The following is a 9,858-nucleotide window of genomic DNA, read 5'->3' as shown; positions in this document are numbered from 1 at the left end:
TTTTGATATAATGGAATACAAAATACACACATATGTCCTAAATAATATAATTTCATTACTTAATCACATGTCCTAGTGTTCAATTCTTTCCTACACCTCTTTGCATAGTCTGAAATGTAATGATTTTACTGTTAATATTTAACTGTTGATGATTAATATGTATCTCAATATAAAAGCATATTTTATGTATTCTGTATTTTCCAAAATAATCTTTACTAATTTTTTTAAAGAATAATAATTACAAATAAATAATAAATGTAAGGATCATAGTCTTTAACCAGTTAATATCAATTTAATGAAGAATGGTCATGCTTCATGTCCAAAGTGTAAAAATCTGTTTTCTAACATTACTGCGAATTCTGGAAAAAAAAAAAAAATACGGAAAGTGGCCCAGGAGCAGAAATATTTCATTCTTCATCATACGATATTTCGTTTTATATTACTTGGACAGGCTTTATTCAAACTATTGCCTTTACTAGGATAGTTTCCTACTTCAGGGGATGCAGTCATTTGCAGAATATTTCTAAGGATAGAAAATTTAATTTTTGGCACTTTCAGGTTGCCTTTATTCACAAAACAACCTCTGACAACTGAGAAAGCCCACAGGCAAAGGGCAAAGACCTGAGCAGTTCAAAATCAAGTCAGTGCAGCCTGAAAAGTCATGGATGAGTCATCAACAGCATTTCCTATATGTCTTAGTAGATATGAAGAATATATGTCCAGCTCATTGCACAGTAATGCTGGAGGCTTCTTCCTTCCTTTCTCTGATCAGGCAGTGAATGCTTGTGCTGAGACTTCATGAATCACCTTTTGTTGAGACAAAGAGAAGCCAGAAACAGTTGTCACTTCATGAACAATCACCACTGGGGGAAAATGGTTGAAGCCAGTCACTCTGGAAAACTCGTCATTGGTTGGTTCAATACAGAAACAAACGAGAAAGCTCTGGAAGCAGTATTAGGAAAATATGGACAAATTGTCAAAGTACACTAGGTGAAAAACTGAAACCAACAAATCAAGATGATTTCCTTTTGTCACCTTTGAAAGCCCAGCAGATGGCAAAGATGTAGCCAGAGATATGAATGAAGTCTTGGGGTGGGAAAGTTATCAAGGTGGAACAAGCCATGAAACCAACATTTTAAAGTGACAGGTGTGGACTCCCACCACCTCTGAGAAGCAGACACCCACCAAGAGGTCTCAGAGGTGAAAGAGGAGGAAGTGGAGGAACCAGGGGACCCCCTTAATGTGGGGGATACATAGATGATGGTGGCTATTCCATGAATTTTATCATGAGCTTTTCCAGGGGACCACTTCCAGTACAAAGAGGACCACCACTCATTCTAAAAGATCAACCCCTTCAGAACCAATTAACAGTAGCAATGGAATGGAATGCAGAGCCCTTGTATCACGTGGAAGAGATAGTTATGGAGGACCACCAAGAAGGGAACCCTTGTCCTTTCATAGAGTTATGTATCTGTTATCAAGAGATGATGGATATTCTACTAAAGATAGCTATTTAAGCAGATGACTCAAATCCTCGTGATACAAGAAATTATGCACCACCCACTAGCATGATTATGATCATTCTAGTTCATGTGATTACTATCCATCCAGAGGCTATAGTGATAGAGATTGCTATGCTTGTGCTCATAACTATTCAAACCATTCAACTGGGGGCTCCTACAGAGATACCTATGTGAACTATGGTAATTCACGTTGTGCTCCACCTACTCAAGGGCCTGTGCCATCTTATGGTGTAAGCAGTTGCTATGATGATTACAGCATCTCATGTGACAGATATGGTGGAAGTTGAGATAGTTACTCAAGCAGTAGAAGTGATCTCTACTCAAATGGTCGTGATTGGGTTGGCAGACAAGAAAAAGTGCTAACCCGTTCTATGAAAGGGGGGTACCATCCTCCATGTGATTCCTACAGCAGTTCAAGCTGTGGAGCACCAAGAAGTGGTGGCCATGGAGGAAACCCATGTAAGAATTATAGATGGGGAGACAGAAGCAGACACTAAAAACAAACAAAACTTTGGACCAAAATCCCTATTCAAAGAAACAAACAAACAAAATGGAACCTATTCTGTCATAACTACCCAAAGACACTTTAAAGGAAAAAATGCATTCGTTTGAAATAATTTCCTGTTAAGTACTCCTTCATAATTTTTGTGTTCTTGGGAGGAAAAAGTGAAGACTCTTTAATTTTATATGTTGATATGACATTACTTTCAATAAGCAAATGTTAAATGTATAAGACTTGACCTGTGTACTAGTGTTGTGATTTTCATAAGTGTCTCTGAAGGCTACTTTCTATTCGATTCTTCCCTATAAGTGAGGCAAGCAATACTATGACCTTCCACAAACATCTAGCCATCTAAAATGGAGAGATGAATCATTCTGCCTATATAAACTAGGTAGATATTAGACCGGTGGTTGGATTTACCACTCAAGATTTCGGGGTGTCTTCAAACTGAAATCTCAATATTATCAGTGTGCAAAACCTGAGGTAAATGCTTATGTAAGGAAAGTGTATCCACCCAGTAAACACAAAACAAAAGGTAAATGCTAGCCATATATTACCTTTCTAATATTTCCTTCAGATTCTGCAAGAGCCTCCTCTTTCCCCCTCCCCTCATTAAGACCATTTAAGAGTGTGTTAAACAACTACAGAGTACTAAATAAAAAGTTTGGAGAAAACCAACCATGAAGCAGCAAAAAAAAGAAAAAAATAATATATGTCCAGAGCTGTTGTTGTTATGTGCCATTGAGTCACATCTGACTCATAATGACTGTATTTAGGGTTTCTGAGGAGCAGCTGTTAGGTTTGAACTGCTGACCTTGTGGTTCACAGTTCAATGCCGATCCTACAGCACCACACCAGAAGTCCAGAGTAAGCTTAAGTTATTTGTTCTGTCTGATCCTAAAAGTCATGATGATAATTAGTCTATGGTAATATAAGTCATAATTATTGTTGTTGTTAAGTGCCATCGAGTTCGTTCTGACTCATAGCGACCCTGTATAGGGTTTCCGAGGAGCATCTAGTAAGCTTGAACCACTGACCTTGAAGTTCAAATGGCTTCACAGACTGGCACATTAATCCACAGCGCCACACCAGGACTCCCTGTCATAATTATAGTTAGTTTTTTAAAGTACTTTAATGCTTTGTGAATAAAGAAAGTAACTTTTATGGTTTTTCACTTTTGTGTGCTTATTGAATTGATATTGTTGTTAAGTCCTATTGAGTGAATTCTGATTCATAACAATCCTGTATAGGGTTTCCAAGGAGCGACTGGTGGGCTTTAATTGCTGACCTTGTGGGTTTTTTGTTTTGTTTTATTTTTTTGTACAAAGGATTGCTATAAGTCAGAACTGACTCAATGGCACCTAACAACAATAACAATTTTTTTCTGTAGAATGCATAATTGTAGTACTTATTATTTCAATATAGGGAGGAGCAAAATTCCACTTATAACATGAGAATTGATAGTGTACACCTTATGCTATAAAACTCCATAGAGCTTTAATACCATAGTATATCATCTTAATTTCAGTGGACCATCTGATTAATGATAAGAATTTACTACAATGATGTGATAGTTTAGGTTTTGTGCCAGAATTCTCAATGGTTTGGCAGCTGAGATGTAGTTATTCCCCATGATGAGATCTAACATAATTGACTCTGTTATGATGTCTGCTATAAGCAGTCAGTAAATTGAAGGGAAGTTTCCTTGTGGGTATGGCTTGTTCCCAATATATTGGACACTCAGACAAGACTTATTTGCTTTCTTCTAGATCTGGATCTTGTGTCTGGCTTGTCCTCCAACCTCTGACTTTGGACTTCAGCCAGTGGCCTGTTCTGTTACCTGCAAGTCCTAGGAATCATCATCCATCTGACTTTTGACCTGCCAGACCTGCCTGACTGCTATCTGACCTGGGAATCTTGGTTCATTAGTCCTGTAGCTATGTGAGTCAGAAGTCTCCTGTCTGACATCTGAACAACAGACTAGATACTTACCCACCTATATAACTGAAGGAGCCATTTCCTTGATATAACACTTTCTTTGTAATATATATATATATGGTCAACTGGGTTTCCTTCTGTAGAGGACCCACTTTTAGACCAATGGTAATAATTTTATATAAATAAAAAAAATAACCTATGTTATTGTTAAGTGCTGTGAATCAATTGAGACACACCATACTGACCCTATATAGATTTTCCAAGGAGCAAATGGTGGGTTTGAACTGCTGACCTGTGGTTTATAGTCCAATGCTGATCCTACAGTGCCACCAGAAATCCAAAATAGCCTATGTCGTTGTTATGTGCTGTTGAATCATTTCTGACACATAGTGACCCTGTATAGGTTTTTTGAGAAGCAGTTGGCAAATCTAAACCACTGACCTTGTAGTTCAAACCAACCTTGCGGTCCAGTGCATTATCCCACAGTGCCACACCAGTACTCCAAAATAGCCTATTGTTGTTAAGTGGCATCAAGTAAGTTCCAACTCATAGTGACCCTGTGTAGAGTTTCCAAGGAGCAGCTAGTGAGCATGAATACTCTAAATTAACAGGACACACAGAGAAAAGTTTAAATTCCATTCTATTTAGCTTTTTCTAGGCATACGTTTAAAATTAGGAAAGGTGTGCACCAGGGATGCATGCTTTAACCATATTTATTCAATCTGTATGATGAACAGATAATCAGAGAAGCTGTATTACATGAAGAAGAGCATGGCATCAGGATTGGAGCTAGACTCATTAACAACCTGTGATATGCAGATATACAACCTTGCTTGCTGAAAGTAAAGAGGACTTAAAATACTTACTGATGAAAATCAAAGATGAAAGCCTTCTGAATGGGCTGCACCTCAATGTAAAGAAAACAAAAGTCCTCACTCCGGGACCAATAAATAACATCAAGATAAATGAAGAAGATACTGAAATTGTTAAAGACTTCATTTTGCTCAGATCAATCATCAACACTCATGGAAGCAGCAGTCAAGAAATCAAAGGATGCATTTCATTGGACAAATCTGCTGCACAAGCTCTCTTTAGTGTTCAAGATAAAAAATGTCAGTTTCAAAACTAAGGTGCAGGGGACTTTAGACACAGAGAGGGAGAGTGGCTGTGTGCTGATGACGGGGGCTGAGGAGGGCAGGCTTGTAGTGTATAGCCTTTAGTTGGTTGATGATACATGGAGGGGATTGTAACCATAGCAATGAAATGATATATCATAGGATGAATGTAAAACTAATATTCTCCCATGTAAACTATCACATACTCCACAATAAAACATTTTAAAAAACAAACAAAAACTAAGGTACACCTTACCCAAGCCCTGGTATTTTCAATCATGTCATATGCATGTGAAATTTGGACAGTGAATAAAGCTGTAGTCTTTACAGAAGTGGACGGTTACAACTTTCTCCAATGGGGCAACAGATACATTTGAACCCCAAACCTTTCAGCTAGCAGCTTAATCACTGTGAGACAGTGCTCCTTGAGAAAGAAAATGTTAGCAATTAAAATACTACTTGTTGTATAGAAAAATGTCTTTGGAATTTCAAAAATATCTGTGTGCCTTTCTTATTTTACCTATAATTTCAAATGATGACTTAAAGTCGGATATAAATTTTAGATAATCACAACTCACTATTCATTCGTGTAGTAATCAACAACAGGCTGAAAATAATATGGCACAGAATAAGGAATGTATAATATTCATCAAGAAGAGAATAATATATACTATATTTACTAAAATTTGTCTGTAATTTCCATAAAGTCATTTACATTATCCAAATGGTCAATACAGGAAGGTAGATGTTGACATAACTGTAAAAAACATTATTATCATTATATATTTCCTGAACTAATAATATTGAATGTCCTTTCTTTTTATATAGTACTCAAAGATAATTTCTTATCAGATCAAAGAAACAATGACTTTGAACAATATAGTGTTGAAGTAAGGGGTCAGATTTCTGTGTTTTATTATGTAATTCTTTTGATAATGAGTTTTTCATAAGTCATAGTGCCACTGTTAGTATAACAATAAAATCGAAATACATATTTAACAAGAAAATACAATGTAGAAAATAGACATCTCTAAAGTCATAAATAGGTAATCTGTCTTCATTCCATAAATCTAAGCAGTTTACTCTACATTTAAAAATTTGTAACACTTCATCCTGTCATATCGTAGGTTAAATTTATTTTCAAAATAACACTATCTTATCAGATCTTTTAATATGTGAGTGAAACATAAAAGTTTTAAAAGCTTTATGTAGCTGAGTAGTAGCTGGTTTATAATTCACAAAGTATTTCATTCATTGCAGAGTGCATCCATACAGAAGGCTGTGGTCTTGGTTTGTAGTGAATTACTCCTTATTTCTGGATATGTTTTTAATACACATGAGTATAGCTTTCTTGGTCAGATTTACCCACATGATTATGCTCCTCATAGCCATGGTTCAATTAACATTTTCCAATATAATTTTGGGGATTGAATGCTATAATAAACAAAAAATACCTGTCTCAGTGACTGATCGACATAAAGTACTAAAGAACATATGGCTTGTCTCTCACATTGACTATCATTAAGGGGTTTGTAGAAACCCAAATGAAAAGACCATTTCTCTTGTCCCAAGTTCATAACAGTGAATGATGGTGACCAATATCTATCTATTTACAGATAATTAGGAAGGATTTTATATTTAGGCATGTGGCTATACACTGCTAAATTTAAGATTCAGACAGGTAATTGCAGTGATTCACTTTGAGCTGGAAAACCTCAGGTCAAAATACAAAGACAGGATCAAGCTATGGTAAGTAAAATTCAAGGAGGAACATAGGTTTTCTTCATGTGAACAGGTCCCAGAATGACGAGATTTTTTTTTCCAAACTCACCACTCAGGAATTTAAGAAAGGTAAGTTTACAAAAGATTTGTTGTTGTTGTTGTTGTTGTTGTTAAGTGCCTGTGATTCAATTCTAACTCATAGCAATCCTGTATTGTTGTTGTTGTTGTTAAGTGCCGTCAAGTCGGTTCCGACCCATAGTGACCCTGTACAGGGTTTCCGAGGGTGTAAATCTTTACGGGAGTAGAAAGCCTCATCTTTCTCCCGCGGAGCAGCTGGTAGTTTCGAACCGCTGACCTTACGGTTCGCAGCCCGATTCGTAACCACTATGCTACTAGAGCAATCCTGTATAGGTTTTCCTATTCTGTAAATCTTTGAAGGAGTGGGAAACCTCATCTTTCTCCCATAAACTAGATGATGGATTCAAACTATGGACCTTGTGGTTCGCAGTCCAGTGCTTATCCAACAGAGCCATCATGCTTCCACACACAAAAATTAGGAGATGGAAAATGAAAGTTAAAAAACATACCAGGAGTGGGAGAAATCATTTTATCAATAAAAATGTGTCCTGAGTCACTTGTTTCACATTGTCATTAAGTGTCATCATGCTGTTTCCAACTCATAGCATCCCTGTATAGGGTTTCTGAGGAGCAGCTGATAGGTTTGAACCACTGATCCTGCAGTTAGCGGTCCAGTGCATATACCATCATGCCACACAGGACTTCTAGTATAGTACAATTTTTAAAATACATAATTTAGTTAAAGTGTTTGAAGAAACTAGTAGAACTATGCTCATTGTCAACAATATTGATATTGCTAAAAAGGTACAAGAAAAACTTATAAATGAAGACCAGTTGTCAGAGTCAGTTAAATAGGTAAGTGTCTTAGGCAAGGTTCTCTAATGGAGTAAAATCAGTGCTTCATATACATGTACGTATATATAAATATACATTGTTGTTCTTGTTAAGTTTTGTCCAATTGGTTCTGACTCAGAGTGACCACATAAAGGGTTTTCGAGAAGTAGCTGGTTGATTTGAACTGCCAGCCTTGTGGGTGGCAATCCAGTGCTTATCCTACATCACTGCAATAAGACTCTAAATATGCATGTTGTTATTGTTAGGTGCCTTTGAGTCTGTTCCAACTCATAGTGACCTTACATATAACAGTACAAAACATGAATATATTTTGAATATCAATATATTTTGAGCATCAATAAATTTTTTAAATAGGCTACACCCCCAAGGAAACTCCCCTTTCAGTTGATTGGCTGCTTATAAGTGGAGGATCACTAAATGGAGGATGATTACATAATATCTGAAAACAATGGATTTGCTAATTTGATATATAACCTTAATCATCATTGTAAGGATTAGGAAGGAACCATTAGTGCAAGTCAGAATATGAACAATGATAAAGAATATGCTCTGAAGGTATTAGAATAGAGGAACAGCTATGCAATACTTTTAACAACAAAGTTATTAAACATATCATATTTTTAAATCTATATTCTTAATAAATTTCTATTAAAATGTTGTTGTTAGGTGCCTTTGAATCTTTTCTGACATATAGCAACCCTATAAAGGGTTTTCAAGGAGTGGCTGGTGAGTTTGAACTGCCAACCTTGTGATTCAAACAACTTTGTAGTCCAGCACATTAACCCACAGCACCATGCTTGAATGATATATATTGATAATCTTGATGGAGAGGGAATTCAGTGCAATGAATTGCTTAATATGGATCATCTAGCCACAAAGTATTTGAGACTTCCACAACATTTGTGGGATTATGCAAATACAGTATTTGTGACCTAGCAAGGGGATTGGACAGCCTGCATAGAATGGAAATAAGATGTATAGATCCATGAGGGCAGGTGAGATTTGCACACAAGGTGTGTAGAACCTTAATGACAGAATTGGTCAGTTTTAACGTCCTACTAAACAAAGAGCCAATCCCAGAGAGATGTGGGACATCACCACAAAGAAGACACAGGAGCAGTTTCCCATTTGGCCCCAGGGTCCAAGACCTGGAAGATATATAGAAAGAGATATAACACCAAAGACAGTACAAGATTGCAAGAAGCAATGATAGAAAAACAGCAGCAAAAGAACCAGGAGACTGGTGCAGCAAGATGGTACCATGAGCTTCCTGGACCATGGAGCAAATGGTTGTGGCAACTCACAGAATGAGAAAGCTGAGCCTCTTTAGGCCAAATCTCACTGCCAGAATGCTGTACCTCCAGGTACTTATTAGTGGAGCTAAAGAATTTGGTAACATTTGTCTAAGCAGAACAAAGATGGAGCCTAGGGTCCAAGAGTCAGAGAGAAGCGTACTTGGGTGGGTGGGTGGGTGGGGCATTGAGAAGGTGTTATTCTAATTGAAAAACTATTCTTAGTTGCTTCTGATGGTCCATTGTAATGTGTTACTTCCTTAATAAACCCCATAACTGTGAGTATAGTGTGTGAGATCTATATGGCCACTGAAACAAGTTAGCAAATCCAGCAGAGAGGTAGAGGATGCTGTGGGAAGCATGGCTGGAGTCAGAATTTGTGAAAAGTTAGAGGGTGAAAGTTTGTTTGACCACCATCTTATAGTAGCCTGGACTGTTGATGCTGATAGTGTTTCACCTCCCTGCTTGTATGGTTGTTGTTGTTGTTATTGTTAAGTGCCATCAAGTCGATTCCAACCCATAGCAACCCTGTATAGGGTTCCCAAGGAGCAGCTGGTGAGCTTGAACCACCGACCTTGCAGTTCAAATGGCTTTGCAGTCTGGCACATTAATCCACAGCATCACACCAGGACTCTTGTATGGTTAGAGGATGTCTAATGCTGTTGCCATAGCATTTTTACAGAGAAATAAAGCAAGATTGAGCAAATAGTTCATGGTATACACAAATGCATGTGTCTGTGTATGCTTGTTAAATTTCCTTTTTTTCTTTTAAAATTTGTTTTCAGAACTTATCTTGAATATATTTTTGTTGCCAAAATAATAGTTTACCAAAG

At 37.0% G+C, this 9,858-nt stretch overlaps 1 pseudogene; it reads left to right on the top strand.

Annotated features, from left to right (window-relative positions):
- The first annotated feature begins 873 nt into the window (after positions 1-873).
- Positions 874-2,020, top strand: LOC102829264 (annotated as a pseudogene).
- Positions 2,021-9,858: the final 7,838 nt, after the last annotated feature.

This window comes from Chrysochloris asiatica, unplaced genomic scaffold (assembly GCF_000296735.1).
Source record: "Chrysochloris asiatica unplaced genomic scaffold, ChrAsi1.0 scaffold00017, whole genome shotgun sequence".
Lineage (NCBI taxonomy): Eukaryota > Metazoa > Chordata > Mammalia > Afrosoricida > Chrysochloridae > Chrysochloris > Chrysochloris asiatica.
This window is presented reverse-complemented; position numbering and strand designations above follow the sequence as displayed.